Raw genomic sequence first — 26,620 nt, 5'->3', positions numbered from 1 at the left:
TCCTGTTTTTTGTTTGTTTGTTTGTTTTGTTTTGTTTTACTGGCAAGCTTAGCAAGCACCTGTGAAATCTTGTCTGCAGATCAATGGTGTGTTGAGCACAAGTAGTTACTAATCTGCCCTTCTGAGAAATGACAGCATTTTCTGTCTAAGTTCAAACAGCCCCTACATTTCCATGTTGAGAAGAGCTAAGTGTTTTCTACAGTAATACTAGTGATGTTATTTTTATCTCCATTTCTTTGCAGATCAGAGGGAGTGAAGGTGACATTTGCATCAAAATGCTGTTATTTCTCTTTCAGTTCTCTTGGCTGAAAAGTTGCTCTCTTACATTAAGTAGTAATGCAATATATTTTAATACTATTCATTTTTTTAGACTACATGGTGACATCCAAACTAGTAAATTAAACAATGCTTGGAAATGTTCCTGGGAAGTGGAATGTTGTTCTTTATAATGTTGAATTGTTAGAACAGTCCCTGGCATGGTTTTAACTCATGCCAACCAGCAGTCTTCCAAACAAACCCTTGGTATGGTTGGAGAGTTAGAAGGTTCAAAGAAGCTATAGCCCAGAGACAGTTTGCATGTAGCCACTCTGTCCAGAGAATAAAATTGTTTCATAGAGTAGATATGGCTATTTTGTGCCAGCCAGTCTTGAAGGCCAGGAATGTTCCCAGGCATGTTAATTTACTGGAATACATTGTTGCTGGCAACATGGGTTAAGTACACAACCTGACTGCCACATAGGTGTCTACATCTGTTTTGCTGCTTCGTTTTTTTAACATAAGAGAAATTTGAAATACGTAGGCACCTGTGTTTGCACCATACTAGTCTTTGTTGTGCCAACGGTTAGTTCCTTCCCAAAGTTGCTTAAGTCTAACAAGATGAGCAGACAGCTGATGCAAATACCATAGAATATGTGAAGTAGGCTTGTTTTGCCTTTTCTTGTGCAATATTTGATGTGGAAATAGGATTGCCTGCCTTATACACAACTGATCCATATTTTTGAAAAACTGGTTTTAATTTTTGCCTGGTGTAGAGTTATGTACTTCTGTCCCCTTAGTGATATTGTATATGGAATGGATAAATCAGAGCAGCGAGATTAATCTCACTTAGCTTTGGTTATATGTCGTAGGATTCAGCTGCCTTACTATGCCATTTGAAAGGCTGCAGGGAATTCAGCGTGTCTGCGCAGTGCAGGAATGCATGACACAATGTAGAGGAAAACACACTTCTGGAGAGAAAGCTGTAGTCCAGGAAGAATTTTTCATATCTCTAGAATAATGCTAGACACTTATACTAGGTAACTGAATCCTATCGCTGAACCATAAGAGGGAAATCAGCTACAAATTGCAGCCATTAGATGGAGATGCCTGCATGTGGGCTGGCTGTTCAAGCTAGTGAGATGATCATATATAACTTTATTTTAGGGTGAGCTGAATAGGTCTCTAGATATCACTGAATACTCTCATTGGGCCAGCTTAATAGGCTAGACCCTAAAAGTACATGTAAACACCTACATTTAGTCACACAAGTGCTTACAGTCTGGAGTTGAATGTCTACACCATCATCACAGGCCCCAACCTAGATGTCTACTCCATTGCAGATGCTACAGAATACTCTCCTGACCAGGTCTCCTATCCTTCCTATCTACCAGCCCTGTACCCTGCACCCCTTTAAGGTACCCTTGGGCACCTCAGATGGCACTAGATGCCTATGATTTCACAGCTGAGCCAATATGACTAACCTGATGTAAATGCTGAGCTCCAGGAAAAGGATGTCCAGAATATGACATCTGAGTCCCTAAAGTGGGCAGGCAGGATGGTTGGGTTGCAAGAGTATCTCCCATTCCTCTTCCTTCATATTCTCCTACAGTCTGCTTTAGGTGATGCCTTTGCTCATCATATCAGTTTTTATATATAAGTTTTTCTGGATACTAACTTTAATCACTAACTCTTATGATTTGTCCAGGGATCCTAAGTAATTAACTCTGGACTACAGATTCCATTAAATGATAAAAGACCTAAAAGATAACTCTTTGGCACTATCTCAACAGAGATATGGATGAGGGATTAGTCTCCTAAATGGCCTAACTGTAAGACTTTCAAGGAATGTGATGTTCTGCTCTTCTCTACTCCAACATCTATTGACTTTTTTTTTTTAAATTATGTGCAAATATACATCTTATTTCTAGAGGAATAAAACTGTTTTATGTCTACAACTAAGATCTTATCTTAAGGTGAGGGAAGTAAGAGATCTCTGTCATCTGTGAAGCTCTGTCATTCAAAATCTAAACGTAAAATTACTTGAAAGTACTTGAAATGTCAGTGAGATAACAGCTCTTTGTGAGCAGAAGAGTTACATTTTTTCACCTTCATCTTCCAAAATTAAACCATGAATTGCATATAACCATATTAAAATGCTTTTAATATGATTTGTAGTATAGCTAACACACCACCATGTCTGAAGATATCAGTTATCTGTAGCCACAGTAATGGTTTCTAATAAGTACTGGCACTTCTGGGAGGAAGTATTTGGTGATAGCTTGTGTGCTATAGTTCCTACCTTTAATGGCTGTCTTAATATAGTTAGATTATCTCAAAAAAAAAAAAGATTATGTCTTTTCTATTTTTTATTGCCTCCTATTTACAAAATCTTTTGTGCACCAAGTATTGCTTTGGGGGAGTGTTTTTGTTTTTTTGTTTTTCCTTTGTAAAGCTAGCTTAGCAAATTGACCAATTGAAAATATAAAAATATGTAATCTCAATGTTCAGAAATTGAAAGCGTAAAGTCAAGTCATGTAAACTTTACACTCCAGTCAAATCAAAATGTATATACCCAGGTGAGTATAGAGTAGGAAGACGGATTTTTTTGTTGTTGTTCATAAAAAGTGTTAAGATAGAAAGTAGCACATATTTAATCATTACTGTGAGCTCAGTTTTAATCTGAATGACTCTAGCACATTTCTGCACTTCTTTTTATGTCCCAGGTCTAAAATTCCTGTCTCCTACCCTGATCCATCTTTCTGTTGCCTGATGGCTGAAAAATGGGAGGTTTGAAGAAACTGACAGTAGATCTTGCTATTGGAAAGATTTGATGTGAACCAAAACTAAAATTTTAAGTTCAATTTAAATATTTACACTATGCACCATCTTTTGTTTGTGCTAAGCAAGATACATTTGGGATATAATCAAACTCCTTGAGAAGAAGTTGAATTCTAGGATCTGCCGACCTACTTCTGTTGAACAGGAGAACAAAAGTAAAACTGTAAATAGAGATTTTGTTCAAGGAAGTACCATATTCAACCCTAGAAGAAATGAAACCAGATTTCAGTTTTGGATAAAGTTTTCTTATCAACTGCACTTTTTTTCTAAATTTCTTAAATAGCTCAAAGTTTTCATTGACTTTACTGCTTAAATTTTCTTCAGAGTCAGTTTGGTCATGATTTTTATCAGCTTTGGATAAATAGCAGAAAATTTATGCTGGCATTAGTTTTTCTTCTGCAGACATATTTTGGAATATAATTTTTTTTTTGAAAAACGTCAAAATTTTGATAAAGCTGAATTTTCTATATGGAAAAATGTGATATCAAATTAAAACCCCATTTCGATGAATAGTGATGGAATCACTTCTTTTCCATTGTTTATGATTTTGGTTCCTGTTGTTAGCACAATAGAAATTTACCCTCCACACATCCTAGCTGTTTGGTTAACCATTGTTATCACCATCAAACTTTTTGAACCAGAATACTGATCTGAGGAAGCAGTAATGGTTCAAGACTTCCTTTTCTTCTCTAGAGTTGTTCTCAAGTCTGAAAAGGAAAGCGGGAGAAGGATGAGATACTCAGGTCTAGAAATGAGCAAAATATAGTGGAAATGTACCCTATATCTGGGAGGCAAATTAAAGTTAGGAGGACATAGACTTCAGTGAGAACCTAGAGGAAGGATAGTAAGAGAGGTGCCTCTATAAACATGCATAAAATTGTCTTAATAGAGACATTGATTGAATGAATGAAATGTTGCCGAATGCAGTAGGAAGAGATTTTCTTTTTTAAAAAAAACTTGCGTGTCTGTATTTCACAGTCCTGATGCAGAGATCCTAAAGGCAACACCACCAGTGGTTTTAGAATTAGAAGCAGAATAGGCTGAGCTAATTAATCCCACATGAATGAAGTAGGAATATCTCAGCACTGATGTAGGGAACTGTGTTACCTCCTTTAAACAACTCTGCACTGTGTAAACATGGCTATGCCACACTCTTGCAAGTCTCAGAACTATACGCCCATCGTCTTGCATAGTTTTTATTCATAGTGCAATGAAAAAAAAACACATGAATATGAATAATGTCTCTGTGCAGCATTAATTCTAGGTAAAACTTGAGCATGTTGCTCAATGAAGCTTTAGCTTGATTTCTATTTCCTGCTATGATCTGACATTTTCTATATGGTCAGATTGTCTTCTACATTGTGATATGAAACTCTTATCTTTTCTTCTTCTTCCTTTTTCATTTTAATTCAAAGGGATTTACTTCCACAGAATGATGTACAAGAACTTCTTTCACTTTGTTTTTTTTCAAATTACCACTTCTTGACAGGTTGTGCTACTTTCTTTGATATTCTAGTTGGACCTAATACTATACCATATTTAATTTACTATGAAACCATTTGAAAAAAAATAGGATATGGAAATATGCTAAAAGTGATCAAATACTGCCTGCAACCTGGAAACGCTGAGAGATTGAAAAGCTGAAGGTAGCAGAAGGTAGCGTTAAGCTAAAATATTGCTGGGATACATATTTCACTTAGGCTTGCTCTCAGTGTGCTGGCCAACCTTGATTAAGTGTCAAGAATATTGAATAATCTGGATCCTGGGGAGAATGTTTTAACAGGGTAAAACAGCCATCTGAAAGCTGATTTGTCCTTGATGTAAAATTTATTGCATCTATATGCTAATGATCTTATTTCTGCATCTTCAGCCATAACACAGTTTATACCCTCATTGCATTCAACCAGCTAAAAACTTGTTGTTCCAAATTAGTAGTACCCAAGAAAGGTCTCCAGGAAGAATTTAGGTGTGAAAATGATGGCATTGGTAATTTAGAGGATGGCAGTTTTCTTTTTTGCATTGTGCCATGCTGCAATGAAAAGAATAACGGTGCATCTTGGAAATACCATAATCTAGGGGAAGGATCCTTTGTCTGTGTATTTGTGACTTAATAGAATTAGTAAGGAAAGAATTTGGGATAGTAACGTGGAGACCAGTTAAGAACAAATAATGACAAACATAAAGGAAAGGGTGTTTTTACTCTTGGCACAGAAAATGTTTGGGTTTTTTGCTAATGAGGTAATGGGACAAAAGTGTGATGGATATATTTGTTAGGACTGGAACGTGTTTTGAGTGAGTAGAAAGAAAGGTTGTTTTAAAACTTGGAATGGACAGGATATTTGATAAAGATAGTTGCTTTGACTTTGTAATTTTGTATACGTGTGTGTTGGATACTATTATGACTTAATGTCACTTTGGTGTAAATTACAATAAAACTAACCTTAAGCTAATGTGATATGGTTCCATGAGTTCATTGTGGGGGATATACACCATTGATATTTAATTAGTTAATATGCAAATTAGGCAATTTGAGGATAAAAAGAATATTAAAGATTGGCTTATTTGAGTTCTTCCCCAAGGTGATGTCAGAAGAATTGTTGTTCTCATCTTGTTTCTGTCATTCAGAATAGCACGTGTGAAAATGTTTGCCTGGTTTTGAAAGTAATTTTGATTTTAGCAATAAAGATAGCTCATGTTTTGTTTGTTAGGATTTTTTTTAATGTGCAAACTTGCTACCCAAATTAAATTTGAATTTAAATTTTTAGAGGGACAGGCCTAAAAAATCAACAGCTTAATAATTAGCAAATATAAATTTCATATACACTTAGAATAACATATTTTTTATAAATCTGGATCAAATCATAAGTTTAGATGAGTGAAAAGTACCACTAACCTCTCAACTGAGATTTATCTGACATTATCATCCATTTTTTCTTAATTTTTGCTTGACAGACTTATTCTTCCCTTACAATCTCCAGCTTGCTTTATTACCTGCAGCATCATTTGTTTTCCATGTAGTTTCTAGTACCATTTCGTAGCTTAAAAACAAGTAACTTTTAAGTTACATACCTCAAGTTTCAAGAACAGTTTCTTTCAACATTGTCACAGTTCTTTTTCCACTTTAGTCAGTATAGTTTCATTTCAATGTATTTCAGCTCTATCCATATTTTGATAGACCTTGGTTTTCACTTCTATGCTTCCTAAGGAAGTATAAGCCAAATTCAGTGCTTTGTTCAGCCCTGACCTTTATTGTTTCAGATAACTTTTTTCATTATTACATTTGAAAAAAATATTTTAAAAATATTGTTTGGCATTTTTTCTTTTTGGCTGTGTTTTAATACTGCTAAAGTCAACACTTGCCACAAAGGAAAATCTGATTTCAGTGGATTTAAAAGGAAAGAATTCTGCAAGATGGAAACTACAGGTCACAATTTTCCTTCTTTGGAAATTGATTTGTGACTGCCCGTGCACTGCATGTGTGTTTGTGTACGTGTACATGCATGCTTGTGTGTATGCGTATGCGTACATGCCTGTGCTAGGGGGAAAAAGAAAAATTGACAAGAAAAGCAAAGAAGAGGTTATTTTCTTGAGTTAAGTTTTGAAGTCCTCAATTCAAATTCTTAATGAATTCTGCATCTTAGCCCTTACATGCCCTGAAGAAACAGTTGTGTTGCAGAATGATTTCTAAATGGCATGGTGAATACCCAGGATAAGCAAGAAAATTCTGCTGGAAGTTAAATTCTCAGGTGCTGAACAGATTATATTTTAAAGATGCAATGCAAATGGTACTTATGGAGTTTTATTACTATATGTTTTAAAATAGTATATTCTGTGAATTAAAACATCTCACCATAAATAGAAATTCAATAAATTCCAAATTCATTAAAAAATATTGTCTTAATCTATAACCTCATTTTAAGTAAAAATTCCAGAATACATGACCTATATTTATACTTTTAATGATATCAGTTAAAGAATCTAAAAGGTATCACTATTCTTCAGTTTGACTACTCTAATTCTTCAAAGAGTATATACTTTTTGTTTCTATTTGAAACTGCTCTAGAAATAAACATTCATACAGGCAAGTAAATATCTAACAAACACATGGACATTTTGAAGCTGCATTTAATTTTAGGATTGGGCAAAAATATGAATAAATTGGCTTAAGCCATGTCATTGATACCACTCTGCTCAGCTGGTATTTGTTCTATATCTTTTTTGTTGATATTTTCCCTTTTTATCAATAAAAACAGAAAGGATTTTAAATACAATTTCTTACTTTCAGACACACACACAAAACAGAATAAGAGTAGTTTTCAGTCTGGCCTACCTAACTGATCTAGCAGCCTATTTTTTCCTCTGCATGCATTTAAAAGTACTGGGGTGTGTGTGTGTGAGAGAGAGAACTCTCTCTCTCTCGTCGTTTTTTCTTTATCTATATTCTATATATCTATTTATCTATATATCTATATATCTATATATGTTTTCTTTCTATCTATCTGTCTGTCTGTCTGTCTGTCTACCCATCTATGTAAAGAAAAATCTGTATACTTGTTTGGCTTTCCAATTTTTCAAGCTAAAAAAAGGCAAAGTATTATGAACTGACAGAAAATACCATAAAGCTTTTTAAGCTGGGAATGAGTTATCTGTCATAATGAAAAAAAAATAGATCAAACATCACTTAATTGAAAAAAAAAAAAGAGGGCGTTTTAAACGTTTGACAATATCACATGTATTTTAGGATAGACAGAAATAATTAGCTTTGATCCATCTTATTCTATGCCATTCATAGCAATGGTTATGAAACTTTAACATTTCATGTCTCTCTTTGGATTACTTGCATTCTTACAGAATTTTCAGTCTTTTATATTTATCTCCTTGCAAGTGAAAAAGGGGGGGGGAAGGATCAATCAGTACAGATGTTTTTAGAAATATTAAGAAAAAGAAATAAAACCCAATCTATAAATTCATATCACATGGAGGGGAAAAAAAAATCAAGGAGGTGTTTTATAAATGCAGTGTTGTAAGATTAGAAAGAGAAAAATAAAGAGAAGTAAAAGCTGAGAGCTGCCTCCTGTCAAATGTTTTATAACTCAGTGAGCTGATGTGGAAGATTTAATAGTCAGTAAAACTGTACAGCATATCATTGCAAGACAGGAAAGATGGAATTGATTCTTGCTTAAATGGGAATAAGAGGCTTTCTGTGTCAAATGTAGGGAAAGGTACGTGTCTCTCAATCTTAAAATTCAAAGCCATTAAGAGCTTGTCACATTTCATCATCAATAATAAAATGGTATTCTTACACCTGGTGCTGACTAAGAATATTCTTATCTGAAGGGTATACATACATACATACATACATACATACATATATATATAGATACACACACACACAAACACAAATATAAAAATAGAGAGACATCTCATCCTTCTTTCCCTCTTCTCGCCTCCCCACTTTTATGCTAATTGCAGTATTATTGACCAAAGATTTACAGAGAGACAACAGATCAACATAGCTAGACTGGTTGCATTTCTTCTCTGTGCTACATCTGGTATCTCAAAGCTTTGTTTGATTTGGACATCTCAGGTTTTATGCCATTTATGCTGATTTCCTCCTGGAAATCTGGTTTAGTTCTGTAAACTTTACAATGGATATCACTCAGGGTTGTGCCTTGTTGAAGAGTCTTGATCAAGGATCAGCTAATCCATTGCTCAGTTAATTTTTGTACCATCCTTGAGTCCTATATACAACAGTAATAGAAGTACATCATGTATTATTTGCACGATAGCACTATAGCACTCTGCTGTCCCTCAGTGCTAAGATTTGGTTCTCCTAAACAACACACTATGCAAATTATTTACGGCATTCAGATTAATATTAGTGGATGCAAGCCATAAAGATGCATCTTGGAAATGTAAATACTCCAAGAAAAAGTATTTAGGCAAAACTCTGATCATTACTTAAACAGAGCCTGAATATTCTGGAGGGCCACTTTGGCTATCAACCATCTCCTGCCTTACTGTGTGAATTAAAGAGAATTAACACTGAGTCTCTGTGAAACAAAATTCTTTTCAAGTCAGGTGGAGTGGTAAGGTTGTAACCATATAAAATTTAGGGTCACTGAAAACTGTTCATTCTTCAATATGGTGAAAGAACAAAATATATCTGCATGAAATACACTGAGTGTATGCCTGAGATTCACCTCTCCCAAGAGAAGATACAGGTCTCCCTGTGTTAATCTCTTGTGATGTATAAATCTTTAAAGGAGTTTACAGATGGGCTTGCGTATGTCTGCTAATCGTTTCACTCTGAATGTTTGACAAGGGGACGAAAAAGAATCAGAAAACTGAATGACAACATATAGCCAATAATTCACATTGCAGAAGAATCAACAATAAAGATCAGAGTTCCTCATTAGACACTACAGTTCCAGGTCTGGCAAATGATATTACAACCTCTTGTATGATAGTGTAGCAACTGCTAAATGGTTTGGACCACACTCTCCAACTCCTAAGCAATTGACTCCTGAAATTAATTGTTCATTTAGGCCCACCACTGTCCAGTATCTTCCAGATTAGTTGACAAGGCATTAGAGGGACAGTGTAAAATTTCTAAGATGGTCAAAGGGGCAGATGTGGCCTTCACGTTGGCTTTGAGAGAAGACACAAAAAGTCATTCTGTAGGTGGTGGACACAGAATGAAAAGGCGGCAAAAGTTTTATGATTCTTATATCTTGACAAAATATTTTTTACAGAAACAAAGTCATTAAAAAGAGTGGAAGGGTTCTCCCTATCTCCACCCAAGAACTGTATAACAGAAAATTATATGGAGTTGATTTTTCTAGGATTTTGTTAGGCAGCACCAGTCTTTATTTGAGTGCAACTGTCCATTAAAAATTTGGTAACTAAATGAGGAATGCAGGATCATTCACATTTGAAAAAATCTTAGATTATAATTTTAGTTGGTAGTCCCCCCAAAAAGAAGTTAAAAATCACCTTTGTGTTTCCATGAGTTACGCCGAAACCCTCAGAGTGGCGTTCTTTACGGGATAAAGCTGAAAGTATGTGCAGCATACCCGAGGATGTACATGAAAGCACACGGGAGGGTGTGAGGCTGCAAAGTGTGCCTTCTGAAGGAGCATCAGATCTTCATGGAGGATGCAGGATACCAAACAGTGTTCACCACATCACCTTTTTGGAGGGGTCCATGGAGTAAAATATCCCCTGCACTGTGTCCAGATCCTGTCTTAAAGTAAGTAAGTCGGAGCAATCCCAGACAGACTTATGCGGTAAGCTGACAATTAAGCAGTGTGGACTTAAGGAGTCAAGGAGTCATTCTTGCTTCATGACTCTCCTTCATTCAACTGCACAGACATAGCCCATGGTACTTGGGTAATATGATCCCAGGAACAGGGATGGACAGAGGCAGTGAATACACCAAATTTTATACCTTCTACCCAACTTACTTCTGAACTATAATTACTGGACCAAATGTTAATTTCCATATAAATAACAACTCCTTCCAGACAAATGGGAACAGCATTGCTGTCATCTGCAAGGTTTGCTTTGGAAGACACTGAATTCTCACTTGTTGGTTGTTGTTCAGCCAGTCATTTTACCTTGCTTGTCAAAGGGTATAATGATGTTTATTCCTTCTTGAAGTGATTTGAAAAAGGCAGTAAATAAGTTAAGTATTTATCAGTATGCAGACAGGTTGAGAATTTTTATCTCAAGGTTTCACAAAATCTTGTAAACCAAAATGGTGATTAAACACCTGCATCCTAAAAAGTTCTTGAAATTACTATTGATGACTAATTTAATGTGCTTAAACAGACGGGGGCATATATTGGCAATGATAGACAGAAATTTGGGCGACATTAGTGTATATAGTGCAGAATTACCTTCAGAATATTTCTTTAGTATCTAACTCAGTCCAATACCACTATCTATTTATTTCTTTATTTCTTTTTTCTTTCTTTTTTTTTTTTTTTTGGCACAAGGACAGAAATTCTCCATGGTGTTAAAACATTAATGGCATATTTGACTGACTTTGATGGTGTTTCAACACTATCAAACATTACACACCAAATTCACTAGGGACTGCTTGGAATTTAGCGCTTCCACAAATTAGTGCTACTCAGTGAAGTTTCTGTATATGAAGTCTAATATTAGACTTCACAGACTGAGATTCAGATCATCTAATATTTGCCTGCATCCCTGCAGCTAGTGTTTCCTACAAGATAGGTGCCTTTAGAGGACTAAAAAGAATCAATAGGCACAGGGTTATATGAAAATCTAGTCAGCCATATCCAGGATTAGTTTTGAAAAGAAAAATGCAGTAAAGAAGGGAATGTTGCTTTAAATTTTGAATATATTTCCTTCTTTTTTTTTTACATATTGCAAGTGTTACCTTGTAGAACTGAGCATGGGGCAAAGAATCAGGAGGTTGAAGAATCTACATGTACCATAGGAAGGGATCACATTTCGTATGATGACAATAGCTATTTACTAGATAGGTGTGTGATAAAAAAATAGACAAGTTTCTAGTGTTGATCTGTATCTCAGATCTCAGCTGAAAAGAGAAAAAGCACCATTAGAGCCCAAATTAATGTCACCTGCTTAAGGCACCTGATGAGGCATTTAAATTAAGAGATTATTCTCCTATACCTATACACTCCATAGAAAGACTTGGGTAACTCCAAAAATGCTTTCAGTTTCCCTTTTGACTTTCTATGGCTTTTCTCTGGGATTTAGGACAACTACGCTACTAACTCATTTATCTAATTAAAATAAATAGAAAATAATTTATATTGCAGTATGGCAAAAACTGTTAGTCACTGGGAGAGAGGTGTGGAAGGCAATCTTTTATTAATATCCCAACATTTTTTTCCTGGTGATAGGCTTCAGATCCTGCTTAAATCCCATATAGCTGCCCTCAACCTTAACAGAGACTAGAGTCTCTCAAGTATAAATTACATAACAGAACACTGTATTTGTCCAGCCAGTAGCAGATACTTGGGAGAAAGTTTGTTGCAACTGTCAGTGTCCAGGAGAAAATGTTTCTGTCACAAAGTTTATTTAAATATCTATTTATATAATAGTAATAGTAATAGTAATAATATAGCTATGGTTGAAGTTTCAACTGCCTAGGCAGCTGCCTAGAAACCTCAAAAAGTTGAATACTGTACTATTTTCTTCTGGAAGGTTTCTTTTACTATGATCAATCTGCTTTATATCCCTGTTGAGTTCTGACTTCTTGTATGGGTCATTGTTTCTTATTCCCTAATAGTTCTACGAGGGATGTGCAACCTTAATATATTACTACTATTTACTGAGTTTGCCGAATCACAAGGAACATGCACATGTTTTATGAACTCTCATGTGGGTTACAATATACAGAAATGAAAACAATATATTCACACATATTCATAGAGTCAGCTGGCAGCAAAAAGACAAGGGAGGAAACATTGAAAAAGCCTTGTTTTGTTTTATGGTGACTCTCCTAGGAATAAATTGCCAATGACTTGGTTTCTTACAGTCTGTAAAGCTAGAGTCCTGGCTAATGTTAAAGGTATTGTTTCCCAAAGGTATGGATTATGACTGCTATAATCAAACAGAAAATATGATACAACACATATGGCACTTCTATTTACATATTGCACAGTATGACTTAAATATATTGTGGAATAATTGAAATATACAAACTTAAGTAATTACTAACTTTCAAATATTAGCTTAAAAAAATATATCATTTCTAATTGCCTCTGAACAGGACAATTTTGCCGAATTGCTTTCTGTGCCTTTCTGCTAAAGAAAAGGTTCAGGAGAACGTCCAAGGCTAACCTGACTGAAAATTAGTCAGAAACAAAACTCTGTAGCATAGTTATTACCCTTTTAGGTTTGTTTTACTATTGCTATTACTATTACTATTTCCTTTGATTATAACCTTTCAAAAGTACCATAGTCTCCAGTTTTTTGTTCATTTGATGTTGTTAATACCGACTGATGACTTTAACTATTTTGGCAAGTTTTAATGATTAAGTTTAAAGCTATTTGTTTATATTCTATTAAATATTTGAAAATCTGGGATACATACAGATGATTTTTACAAGGGATCACTCAGCCATTTCTGAGACTTGTTTACAGTTCAAACCAGAAACTTAAAATGGACATCCTAGAGATACAACATAATTCACTAGTATGTCATTAGGTAGGTAGTTTACCACTAAACATTCATGAACATCGACTTCCTGAGGCTTCCATGTGGAAAGAGTGTGAGTGGATGGTAGGGAATACTATTTATTTGGTTACTTTGTGGGTCTTTGGCTTCTTAGTCCCAGGAAAACTGCATATCAAAAATCCAAGGACCCATACAGTCATCGGTAAAACTTATGACCTCCACAGTATTTCTATTAGGGTTAAATATAAAAAGTCTGCTTTATTTTTATATCTGCTCCAGGATGGCACAGTACTGCAGAGTCACTATGAACATCCAGAGATCCCTTGGCACCTGCCAATAAATTAAAAAAAATAGGCCTATTCTCTGGAATTAAGGATTAGTAGCAGGGCACAGCTCTCTCTCTCGTCAGGATATCGTGGCTTTGTCCAACCTGCCTACTGGGAACAGTCAGTGGCCTAAACATTAGATGGAAAGTGTTAGTTCACACAAGCCAAAACCATGCCAGAAGGGAATGCTAACAGTTAAACTGTGAAGAAAATTTTTTGTGGAGTGTCCTGAACTTGTTTGTGTCCTGGTCCTATTTACTAATAGGAGCATAGTCATTAGGTTCAAGCCTGAAGATGTTGTGAGTTTCTGTAAATCAGAGCTAATTGAACAGATACTTCTGATTTTGTAAGATAATAGCAATAATTGTATTACCATACAGAATAAGAGTTATAGTTCTGAACTAGCATACAATTGTGATAGCTGTTAGGAAAGCCTATTAAAAAAAACCAAAAAACAACAAAAAAAGCACCTTAAAGGGTTTAAAATTTAATTTAATTCATAAGCTAAACACATGAATAGGAGTAAACCAGATGAATGGGGGAACAGGGAAATGATAATATAATACTAGCCATTGTGAAAGGTAAAATTTCAGAAAATAAACAATGAACTTTACTTGTAGAGCTTTTGTAAAAAAAAAGAATAAAACAAAGCGTTAAAGATAGACTTTAAGAAGGATGATGAGGTAGTGTTGTGAATATTTACCTTTAGCACCCCGTGTTCATGAAAGCATGGAGAAGAGAAGCTGACAATGATGGCTGTGCACCTCTACTGTATCTTAAGTTTACATGTCAGTAGGATCCAAATATATCCTTTCCTGCACTATCCATTAGCTCGCTGAGTCTGGATGACCAATAGAACAGGACTATGGAGCCCATTTCGGAGTGTAGCTGCCTCACCTTTCAGATACAATTTATGTGTGCCAGTGATTTATTGATTCCTTTTTAGGTAACTGGTTTATAAAATTGGAAGAGTACTTATAAAAGATTTGTATTGTACTGTGGTGAGGATTATCTCAAAATGTGTAATTCTAATCTTGCCTTACAATGCATATGGTATCAATACTGAAGATCCTTTCCCAACATGAGTCACCCACAGATGATATATCTTAGACTCTTGCAATATTTATAGTTAATTTTATAGTTAGGAAGCATTGGGTTCTTTGCTTCAAAATGCTTTTTAATGAAAATGCGGATACCTGTTGCTCCTAATAAGTCATAGGGCTTCATTTTCTTAAACTTTAACCCTAGCCCTACTACTTAAAGCATAATAGTTCTTCTATCTAACTCTTCCAGAAGCACTGCGGAGGTCACAAATTCTCCCAAACACTGATGACCTTATGACTAATCAGCTAGCTAACGATTTTTATGAAACATAATGCATTGTGCTCTGCTGTAGAGAAAGATCCAGTCCATGTACTGAACAAACATAACTTCCTCACTTTTATCACTGCGCCTGACCTGATTAATGCTGGCTCCGGTATTTAGCTCAGTGACCTAAAGTGCAGTGCTACAGTATGGCAGGGACCCTGATCCAGGTTCTGGGACTAGCTCGATCAGCATTTGCTCCGGCACCCAGTTCAGCTTCTCTTCTAGATGTACTTTAATATAGAGTTCAGATGAATGGATATCTCAGCTTAAAGTAGTGATCGCTTCTGAGTGTATTTATGAGATCAGATCCAAGGAGTGGATTCTGCTCCTTTGAACTATAACTAAAAGCAAGGGGATGGACTCTGCTCTTTCTGGAGTGTTTGGGTTCATCCTGCCACCCGACAACACCCCTTTCTTCCCAGGCTACTGCTCAGTGCTCTGCTGCTCCCACTGTGGAGTAGGTACAAAGAGGTAAGTGATCCATGGGAAGAACAGGCAAACTAGAGCAGCACTGTTGTGCTGAGACTTTTGGTATGTTCAAAAATTTTCATGAATAAAGTAGGAGACAGATAAGCAGTCAGTAAAATTCCTTATATGGCACAAATAAATATTCCTAAAATTATTCCTAAAAATGAAAGGACTAGTAGCTAGGGTTTTCAGAGGCCTAAAAGTTCAAATCTTCTGAATCCAGCTTATGGGAAATAAATTGTGAAAGAGTGAGGAAAAGTGTATCAGCTACAAATGCTAAATATTTGCAGTCCATTATTTTCCTTAGCTCCTTGAAAACTGGATAAAAGAGGGAGGTTTTTTTGTTGGTGACAGTGATTGTTGTTGTTGTTGTTGCTTTTGTTTTTGTAATGAAGCAGAGATTTAGTCCCCTAAATCAGGGCTGGCTTTGCTTTTAAATTAATCAGTAATAAAGTGTCTGAAGAAACTTTAGAAAAAACATAAGTATGTGATGAAGAGTTACAGGAATATATATATATATATATATATATTTTTTTTCATTTTGATTGTCCAGAATCTCTAACAGGAGCAGACACAGCTGTGCATGAACATGGCTGTGATGAAATGAAAGCCATGTCCTGGCATTCTCCCTTCTTTTTGTTATCTGTGATGACCCCAAAATTACATATTTTTCTATTTTCTATTTCTTCCTCACCTTGCTCCTTTCACTAGAAGCATTCTAATAATTTAGAGAAATTATTAGGATTTCATTAGGAAATGAAAAAAATCCAACGCTCCCATTAAAATCCCAGTTTTCAGGGGAAGGGATTACTGAACTGTCCATATCCACATTATTTCAGATTTTGTAAGCCTTTATTTTGGGGACTTTCTATAAAATTTGGCCAAAAATGTAAGGCTCAGTTTTTCCTGAAATATTTTCTACTTGTCTATCTCAGACTGTTTTCAGTTGTTTGGGTTTGTTTTTGACAGACAGAGAGGGATAAATTTCAGGATGAGTCTGGAGAAAAACACATTGCTTTCCTCATGTTAATCATACAGCCATTTCGCAGAAAGCTGTAGCATGTCCATGCCTTGGAGAAACAATTTTAGACTTGGCAGCTTGTTTGCCCTACTATCTGGAATACCCTTTTTGCCATCCACATTCTCGGTGGAATTCAGGTAAGCTGAAAACCTCTGAAAATTGCAGGTTACAGATGTTCAGTTGAGGCTCAAGTCTGTAATATGAAACTAACATTCTTTTTTACAGGAACTTCATAGAAAAAAACATTTGGGCTTTTCCAGGGAATGGAAGGAAAAAAGCTTACAGCGATGAAGTCTATACATAAAAGGAACAAATAGACCTGAAACTGGTGGCAAGATTAAGCTTCATGACTATTGTGTTGTTAGTTTCCGCCAATGAGCAATCCAGTCTGCACATACGAGGGCCGTTCGACTCTTTGTACCATCAGAGAGGGATGTCTGTAACATCTGAGTTTGGTGCCTAAGTATGCATCTGACTGATTTTGTATTCCCTTGACCAAAACATGGTTGACTCCTGACATTTAATTCGGGAAGCAAGGGAGAAACCAACACTGGTCTCTTTAAATTTCAAATCCCCTTCTGGCCAACTTCCAGAGTTAAGTGGATTTCTTCTGCGTTTACCCAAATTTGATGGTGTTTTTACAGTCTCATAAGAACAATGTACTTCAACATTCTCTTAAAAAATCTTAAAGGAACACTGTTAATTCTATTGTTAGAGGGGAAAGCATGGTAACTTGATTTCAAGATTCAAGTAAAGGAAAGCAAATTATATTCCAACATTAATTATTTTAGATATATGAAATTAGAACTAATCTAAAGATTTGGGGGTAGCAAATCATTGCTTCAGAGCTTGAAGGTTATCAAAACTGCAATTCATAAAAAAAGAAACATCAATTTTTTCAATTAATAGTTCAAAGGATATATGTTCTTCACACATATACCATAACATATTGCTTGTCATAAACCGCAACTTTCCAGCTTTTTCAATACAGAATAAGACAGCAAGAGTTTAAGATTCAGGGACAAATGCTTTCACAGTAATTATGTATCAAAGAAGGTGATAATAGTTTGGATTTTGTCAACGTTTGTGTATAGATTGTTAACCTATAGATGGTGCTGGAACTGTGCAATGCATGTTGGTTGATGTGGTCTCATATGACAGAGCATTTGTAAAGATATAATGAACTAAAAAAAAGAAGGGAACCAAAGAAACCACCATTGCATTGTATACCTAAATTATATATATTTATATCTATTATATCTAGTATACCTATTATCTGTTTTTTGTATACAGATATCTGCAGATATAGAGATACATAGATATAATAGATGCATGTTGCATAAGTAATCAGCTAAGAAACCCTCACAGAATCAGTATTCAATCTGTTATTTTGGTCTGTGGATGAAAAAAAAATATATATATATACACACACACATATATACATATACATACACACACACACACACACACACACACATATATTTGTATATATAAGGAAACAAGTCCCACCTTTTAATACGCTGAAAAGTAGCTTCTGCATATACTAGCCTGTTCTGACCACTAAATACAAACCATGCTTATAGATGATCATAGATAATCAACTGCGTACGTCAGTATAGCTCCACTGATATCGATGGAGCCACCCTGATGTGCTCTAGCCAAAAAAATCTATCCCAATCTGCCCTTCATATTATACAAGTGCATTCTAAAACATGTGCTTGAAAGCCAGAAAAGAAAAGAAAAGAAAAGAGAAAAGAAAAGAAAAGAAAAGAAAAGAAAAGAAAAGAAAAGAAAAGAAAAGGAAAAGAAAAATCATAGCTGCAGAATGGTTCCATAAAATAGCAATGGCCAGATTTCTACTGGCATTTATATTATTGAAATCAACAAAGTCTTGTCAGAAAAGAATTGCTCTTCTCTACTTCCTGAGTGATATATCAAACTTCTATATGCCTGTTTTAGTTATTCATTATAAGAAGTAGATGTTAGAATTTGGGATTAATTAATTGCATATTGATTTTCCTTTCACTGTGTATATGCTATTATGACATATAGGCAATAACAGTTTTGCTTTAACATGAAATATATGTCTGGACCTTAGTCCTGGTAGCAAATAAGAGGTGAGGTCAGACTAGAACAATATGAACTGGACTAATACTTGCTGTTGTCGACATACTATGATAACTGGTAGCAGTGTGATAGTTAGGAAAATTTCTGCAAGACATTGTTCTAGCTTAGACTTCTGTACCGCAAAAATATTGCCTTTTACATTTTAAAAATATTTAATTTTAAGTATAATATGAAATGTATCTGAAGTATCTGAATTCTTAGACCACTGAAAATGGACAGGAAAATACATGCAAACAGGTTTTTGGAGATTTCCTATTTTGCCAATAGAACTTTCAAGCCAAAATCCTTGAAGAACAATCTATATCGTAATATTTTGGCACTTCCAACTCAAGCTTCCTGAAACTGGAAGAGAAGTATTTATCTAAGCATTTAAAAACCGCAAAAAGATTTAAACAGAATGTGACATTAAAAGTAGACTTAGGTTAGAGAAGTCTCATTTCTAACTCAACTGGTTCACTGATCCCAAAAAATGATACTTCTGAGAATTATACTGTGGCATTCAGAAACAGTTTGGGGCTTGAATGAATCAATATTTCACAGAAAAACAGCCTTTCTTTACGCTAATTCTGAAAATACATTGCTCAGCCATTTTTAAAGCTGTCAAATAAACTCTATTCAGGTTCTTAATAGAGTGAAAATGAGTTGACCAGTGCTGTTCTACTTATTTACTTATAGCTGAATACAGTTTTTCACAACCACTGAATATTGTTTATTGCTTTAAGGAACATACTTTAATCTAAGTTCCCACTTGCCTTAAATATCTCTACAGCAAAATCTCAAGTTTTCCTAGAATGTTTAATAAAGCAAAACTAAATTAAAAAGTCTTTTTTAATATACTTATTTTCAAAGTAGAACAAACAAACAAACAAAAAAACTAGAAAAAATGCTCTCTTATTAAGAAACTGAAATTTTGTGGTGGAAAGAGATAGATGTCTAAACTGTAGATGCTGAAAATAAGGAAGACTATTCCTTGCCTGGTCAGATTAGCTCAAGAATTTTCAATAGAAGTTATGAGTTCACTTGGCTCAGTTTTGCTAAGTTGGTTTAGGGAGCACTTTACTAGTCCTAAATCAAATCTGGCTGAGAAGTGGTGGTAAATAGTACTGTGCCGTCTGGTGACATCTCTTAACAATAGAGGTGGGTCCATGAGTCCTGATATCAACAGGAACGTGTGAAGTAGAATGTGGAAGGGGGAGCAACAAATACAGTAGCTGCATCCAGCTGTGCAGTTGTTTCTACAGTGCACATCTGTCTATTTTCTCGTCCAAAAATAAGCTATGTCCACATAACTTTTGTCTTCATTGGACTTTATATTACTGTAATTACATCATTAGAAAGTCATACCCATAATTAAAGTAGCAATGTTGGTATAAAGGTTATGTATTCTTCAGGCCTTACCACAGTTCGGCAGGTTTCTCAAGAAAATGATGCAGTTCTGATGCTGAACGGACAATTCCTCTGGCACTCTTTTCTGCATATCCTGACAACATAGTCAAGAAGATGGTGTTTGAAATGGATGCAGAAATTGTATGATGCAAGGTTTACATGAAACAAAATCCAAGTACATCTGAATATTTCAAGCACTTAGTGAATAATAGCATAAATATAGATATTTAGGTATTTCCTCAAAAAACTTACAATATTTTATGCAAAACAAATGTTGTGTTGCCCAGGTAACATTTCATAAAATCGCTCTATAGAGATTTAGTGGCTATTTAAACAAAGATGATACTCCCAGAACAGATGTGATTATGTGGACTTCTATTTTTACGACATTCTGTCAGTAGTATTCAGACTGCTAAATCCACTCACTGTATTGATTTTTAAAGATATCTTTTCCACTGATTTTTTTTTATTAGGTTGTTATATTATGCAGATGATGCAAATGTGAATTTAACAAACATGAAATTTGCTAACTACACCACTCTGGAGACTGACAGACACATTTTCAGCATAACTGTGTGGATTGTATTGGAGCTAGTTTTGCACTAGTCATGGTCTATCAATCCACTGATGGAAAGCAGCCTTCGTGTCTTTTTGCAAATAAGAGAGACTCCTTTATCTATCTATCTTTTCCCTAAACCTCTGTATTTTATTCCTGTATTCCTGTTTTTCTTCCCAGAAGCATTAGTGCTAATATCATTTCTAGGGCTGCAGAGATTTTGGTACTTGCTGATGCTATCGCTGATGGATAGAAGATTTGCTTAGAACGGTGAAATGGCACACAGTTTGGAGATTTGTTGAAATCTTGGTCCCACTTTTGCCCCTTCCAGGAAGCAATTAAGTTTGTGTTATCTCTCCAAAATCAGCTGCATGCCGTCGCCTCTGTGACACATCAACATACATAAAGGCAGCTGGGACAGGTAGCAGTCTGCCATTGCTAGGGCACTTTGTAGGTGAGTTCCTTCAAGGAAGCACAGGTCTGAAGTGCTGGATATACCTGATGTTTCCACTTCTGTGTACCAGTTAGCTTGCTGTAAACTGAGTTTTTCTTCAAGATAAGCCACTATGAAGTTTGGTACACCTGGCACCAGGCCTATCTGGTAGGCCACTCTTAAAGTGGTGCCTGCAGCTGTAGTTTGAATGGGAAGAGAGCAAACTTCTGGAGATCTACATCTGGGTGATGTGATGGGTTTGGGCAGAAATGCCCAGGGCCACACAGGGATGTTCGAGCTGCAGGGAGCCTGGTGGGAGCAGCGCTGCTGCCTTCAGGCTGTGGCAAAGAGCTTGGGGTCCTGGCCCTCTGCCCAGGAAACATCAGAGCCACAAGGAGAAGCAACTACCAGAACTGGGAGTGTCTAAGGCTCCCACAATCATTGAAACCACATCTGCCTAGAAGGCTACGTGAACATACACTGTATGACTATCCTTTTTTTAATCTCACCTGCTCAAATGCTTTTCCACTTGATCCTCCCTCTATGCGAAAGTGTGTGTCAGAGAGTATAATGTGCTGAAGAGGGGAAAGAGCATAACCTGGAGGTAACTTGGCGAGAGTGGAGACAGATGGCTGGTCTGAAAGCATCAGAGGTTTGCTCCCAGAGTAGCTCCCAAAATAGAGATGGTTGTAAATTAGAACTGCCCTTTATAAACAGGGTGTGCAGCTCTAAAGTCTGGCCTTCTGATTACCAGGGCAGATGGTCCATCACTGTGGGGATTTAGAGGTGTAAAGGGATACATGACAGGTAAGTGCCCTAGGCCCGTGTCTCAGTGGCCTAAGGTTGCGCAGACTGGATTCAGTCTGTATTTCTTTTCAAGTCTGGATTCTTTGGCTGAGACTATTAACAAGGGTGAAAATACCATCATTTTTTGAGTGCGTGCGTTATGGACACTGCCTCAGTACATAAGAGACTAAGACCGACGGCAAATTTTACACAAACCACTGAGCCACCTCAGATATTCTGAAAGATTATGTTCACTATAGATCTCAAATGTCTAAATATTTGCAATGAGTTGTGTGTACATGTAAATATATATACATATATATATATATATCTCCAAAGGTTTATAAATACATATATGCATCCCTATATAATACGCACACATACACAAGCACACACATATGGCAAAAAAACATTTATTTCTTCAGGCAGAACTGTGCTGTGCTGCTGAGAGAGAACTACAAAGCAGAACTGGCTGACCAGTTTACCCTCAAAACAAAATGGGTAATGATCTTGACTGAACAAAATAATGCTCATTAATAGATATATTTAGTTATTACAATTAAAAAACAGGCTTTAGTCCACAAATAGACAGCATATATGCTGTACACATACAGCACACACGCTGTGTATTTATGGAGTAATGCAAGAGTCCTTGTGTTAAAGACTTGGCTTTTTAATAGACATAGTCATCATTTTAGCACATTATCAGAAACTTTTACGACCGCTTCTGAGGTATGGACAGCTGGGTTTACAGAGACCATGGCACCTGGCTTAACAGGTGAAAAGAAATGAAAAATTGCTCTACTGAAATATTTAAGATCTCTAAAACAGTCTTTAAATAGCTCTCCTTCTGCTTATGAGGCACATACAAGATATATAGCGTATTTCACAGCATTTCTTTGTCATGTGCTTATTCTGTCCTTATTCCAAATTAAAGCAGAACAAGCTTAAATACAGCCACATACAATGTTGTGTGTCCATCTATATATAGTGCTTACTTGTATAAGTGTGTTTACATTTGTAACTGCATATTATATACCCAAGAGCTGTGGGGTAGTAAGGTAACAACTACTTAATGGTTCAGTCTTCGACAGGTAGTCAATACAGGTACATTGCAAAGCAATATGTAATGAATTGTCACAGTTGCTGTAACTGTATGACCCTGGGCAAGTCACTTCATTCTCCTACTCCATTCCCATCTAATCTCTTGTTTTGCATGCCTGTTTAAAATAAAAAAAAAAAATGGAGGTGAAGTATTGTCTCCAATAACTTTTTGTACAACATATCATTGCAGTACCTTGATCTCTCTGACAATAATAGGAATAGGTATAAGTGAGTATAATGTACGTTATGTAACAAACAAATGTATAGCCACATTCCAAATATGGTATAGTAAAAGGAACACTTGAACATAGTGGATATGATATTTATTTTAAAAGTATAAAAATGAAAAATATTTTTCTCTTATCTCTAAAAAATATCTTTTCACACCTGCAAAACAATTCTGTCTTTCATCTCCTTTTAAACTTTTACAATCACACTGACAGGTTTGAGATTAGGGGAGGGGCATGACCACTAAAAGCCTCAGAAATATTATTGTTCATTTTTTCCATATTCAAGATTTATTGAACTGAGCATGTTATATTCTTTTTTCCATTTGGATTTATTTGGGGTGGTGGGAATTAGTTTTCAAAAAGAAGCTTACAACCTTTGGACTTCATTCATGTGTAATATTCCTACAATGTGCTATGATATTGATTTTTGTAAGCCTTTTAATGCCAACATTAAAAAAACCCCTACATTTATTTTTATATAGGCACAAAGTTTGACTCTTCCATTTGAATAGAAGAGCCTTTTGGATGTCATACCAGCAATTTAATATTGAACTCAGTTTGTTTTCCATTGGTCTGTTTTGTTTTTTTTTTCCTTTCTTTTTCTTTACCTTAGCATAATTTCAGGGGGAAAAAAAGTTTCAAATTAGGAGTAATATGCTGAATAGCAAAAAACATATATACATTTATATTTTTTTTACTGGAGGGTTATTTAGCTTGTAAAACCGGATCCAACCTTTAAAAAATGAGGGTGTTTACATAGTTTCAAGTATATCTTATTGAAATCAGTGAAACGACACAACTGCTTATAGATATAGCCTTTGAATGTTTCCAGCACAGGAAGCCATTAGCAATCAGACCATATTACCCCTCCTCCGAAAAGTTTCCTTCATCTGCATCGCATTTCTCCCCAAACCCTAAATGTTTTATCCTATAATACAATCCAAAATTATCAGTTAAAACCAGTAGCATCTGCCCCTCATATTTCACCCACAGTGAAGGTTACAAAAGCAGAGCAGAGGAGTTTATTCCATAGCCTACTGTCTACCACTGTCTTCCTGCCATAGATTGTCACAAACAGCTTTCCTTTTTTTTTTTTTTTGCTTCTGGTTCCCTTTGCACTGACTTGAGTTTTCTGAAGATGTGAATTATCAGAGAACTTACTGTCAAGTGCTGATAGCTTTAAAGGCAGCCAAATTATCAAAAAGTGCAGGTTATTTTTTTGAAAATGGAGTAATCCTTTTTTTTCTTTTTTTTTAATTTAGCTCAATTAACTGCAAACAAGGACTGAGCAAAATTTCTGAATCCGTGGCAACCAGGTACTTTAAAAGAATATGATACAGGAGTTAAAGTACATGCAGCACAGAAGGAGTACAAGGAAACTGGGATCTTAAAGGATAAAATTGTACTCAGCAATCTCTTAGCCAGTAAGAAAATTTCTTCACATCTGTATATATATTTTTGGAGTCCTTCAGGATGAATTATGCTTTATAGCAAGGACAGGGCAAGGTTTGTAAGGAGGGTTTGTATGCCCCAAAACTTGTCTAATTTTTCTAGCTATTCTAGGTGACTAATAAAAGATGTTGCATCTACTACAAGCCTTGTCCTGTCTATGTCCTCAGCCCATCACAGTTAAAACAGAATGTTTCTGTACAGCAGGGTGTTATTTTAGCCCAGTAATGACATAGGCAGTTCAGGTTTTTCAATAAATTTCAGCTTCCCCATGAACTCTCCAACAGTTTCATGCAGTCTTATACAGCTAGAAGTAATTTTGAGGGCATAAAGAAACAAAGCTTTTGCCTTCTTTTAATTAAGACTGCCAGAAATAGGGACAGTTTTATATCATCGGTGCCTTTTTTTAATAGAGACCCATTTCTGCTCTCAGTGGCTTACATGAAATCACTAGCGAACAATGACTGTACATTTTATTCAGAGTCATGCAAGGGGGTCTGAAGGATGCAGTGAACTGGCACAATGCCTTTCACATCTGGAGCCCATATTGAAATGCTAAGACCACGCTTTAATTCCTATTGCACACTAAACACAATATCCCCTATCCCGCTCCACTAAAAGTAATGGCAAAACTTTCATTGGCTTAGCTGGGGGCTGAACTGGTCCCTGAATTACTTGCACATTCAGTGAGTGTCATTTTCTATATCTGTGGGTGAATTACAGAAATGCCAGACCCAAAGAGTTTCAGCAGAATTCTCAGCACTAATGGAAAATGGTTACATCTGTTTAAGCCTTCTTGAATCTGAGAGGATTAACTCTCAAAGTTACTTACAATTCAGAGAGTGACACAATTTTTTTCCAGAAATACAGTTTAGTACTTAGCGAAAACACCCCTCCTTTGAAATTCAGCCTTGTGATTTTGTAATGAACAAAACTACTTTTCTAGTCTGTCATATATTTATACTAGATTCAGTACTCAGAGCAGCATTTAGTGCTTAGCTGGGTAAAAGTCAATAGTAGCATTTTGAATTTCTTTAGGACTGGGCATTAAACCAGAAGATCCCAAAGCTCTTACAGAACCTCAGTTAATTAAGTATTCACAATATGTTTTGGCAATAGAGAAAAGGTGCTTTATCTGTTTAAATGCTAGGGAAGTTTTCGCTTCTTCAAGCATATCCCATATAACGATCAAAAAATATTTTGCTGTCGAACAGAGATGCTATTCAACATCATCTGCTGTGGTGTTAATAGCTGTATTCAGCCTCTATTGTTTTTTTTTTTCTTTCTTTTTAATAGCCACACATGTATTTACATTATCCATATATTAGAAGTTCTGTTGCTAACACATGTTCAGAAGGCAGAATTCATTACTTTCACTGGATTGCTTACATTGTTTTAGAGCTGTTAGGCCTAAATTTGCCACAGCCTACAGGTGTACACTAAATCTGATGCTACCCTTTCCAGACATAATTTGAAAACATTGCTTTAAAAGCCCTGGGAGACCCTGAGCCATTCTAGCTTGGCTTAATTCTTTTCCTGTATAGCACGTTTCATAAGAGTGTGCCCCATAGCAGTAAACAAAATCTAATCAATAAAATCCACTGAAATTTGACCTTCTCTTCACCCTTAGACTTGGTTGGACTTTTTATTATTTTTTATTATTTTTTAAATTACTAAACAAATACAGCTTTGTGTGTTTTCTTATGGTTGGCTGCAGTTGTTTTGGGTAATCAGTTACTGGTGTAATAGCTCTTTAATTGTACAGCATACATAGGACTGGAACAATGTATTCATAAATGGGCTCTGGTTTTCATTTAATACTTGAATGCTCCTGAATGGAGGAGGCTGATAGTACTCAATAGAGTCAAGTAAAATGCAAGATTCTTCATTGCTGTTTTAGTGCTGTGCTGCAACCTGGCCAAAACAGAAGTCCTGCTGCCCTTGTCCTGAATGTGATCAGCTGCTACCAGATGTCTGAAAAGCCACATGGTGACTTTATGATGCAAACAAACGTCCATGAAAGCAGAGAGCACAACTGGATCATCAGTCATCCGTTTGGAGTAAATGAGTATCCTGCTCGCAGCTTCACG

This window comes from Apteryx mantelli, chromosome 1 (assembly GCF_036417845.1).
Source record: "Apteryx mantelli isolate bAptMan1 chromosome 1, bAptMan1.hap1, whole genome shotgun sequence".
NCBI lineage: Eukaryota > Metazoa > Chordata > Aves > Apterygiformes > Apterygidae > Apteryx > Apteryx mantelli.
The sequence above is the reverse complement of the archived record's forward strand: the minus strand, read 5'-3'. Positions refer to the sequence as shown.